Below are 1,122 nucleotides of genomic sequence, written 5' to 3' on the forward strand. Positions count from 1 at the left end.
CCTTTGATAAAGCCCTTCCAAAAATTTCGCAGGAAGTGCAAAGCCTTCTAAGACGCAGCTCGAGTGTTGAGCCCACTTGAGGAACACAACTGCTCCTTGTAGCTCCTGTGACATGCAAAACACTCCGAGTCTGGTGCAGCTGGCAGAGGCATTGAAATAAATTTTGAAATGTGCTATTGAAAGCTGAAGTTGTTGAACTCTCGTCTGTGTGGGCGAATGGTAATGAAGTTTTTGATGTAAATTTTTTTTCCGGGTTTGATAGATTATCGCTTACAAATTCTTATCGGAATTGTTTGAAATCAATGAGCGATTTGGTGAAAACACTTTTCATATGAATATGAATATCGATTTTTCTCCATTTTAGATAACTGAAAAGAATACCGATGTGAAAGGTAAGCTTTCCTGTGTTTCAGAGATTTTTTTTTCTTTTTACAGGAGTTAAACTTGATGGTATCTAAACTTTCCGTTAGTAATGTTAGAGGCGAGGAGAATGTGTTGAATATAGAAATATTTTGATAAAATTCGTTGTAAATCTTGCCACCTGAAAACATATAAAATGAAATAATAAGGCAAAAATGAACGCATTAAGCAAAGTAGATGTTTATAGAATAAATAGAAATGATGAAACCAACCCCAAAAAGTGGTATAGTGCAGTAGAGGGGAAACAAAGGTGTGCGATAGTGCCAAATACAATGAGATTCCATTGGTAACCCAAGATGCTGAAAGTGGGTGTGAGAGTAGGTGCGAGGAACTGCAAGAGTACAAAGCTAGTGGGTAGAGAGGATGGGGAGAGGGGAGTGAGAGGAGAGCAAAGGAGGAGAGGGAGGTTAGGGAAGGGGAGGAGGAGTCAGAGGAGTGCATAGTTACCTCAGCGAGCGGCCGAGTAACCAGGGTCAGTCGGGCGCTGCGGTAGTGTGTTCTCTCTCCCAGTTCGTGTGTGTTTTCGAGGTGCCATGGAGGGAGAGGTGCTCGTTTTGCGCCTCGGTCAGCCGGCGTGGTGGAGGGTGAGCTTTTTGGAGAGCGTCGCGCCAGACTTTGCGGTAAATACAGCGGTTGTGGTTTCTCTGGATGATGCTTCATCGTACAGCGTGCGCCGGGATGTTTTTCCCCCGCGCGAGAAAT

This window comes from Penaeus monodon, chromosome 22 (genome assembly GCF_015228065.2).
Source record: "Penaeus monodon isolate SGIC_2016 chromosome 22, NSTDA_Pmon_1, whole genome shotgun sequence".
Classification (NCBI taxonomy): Eukaryota; Metazoa; Arthropoda; class Malacostraca; order Decapoda; family Penaeidae; genus Penaeus; species Penaeus monodon.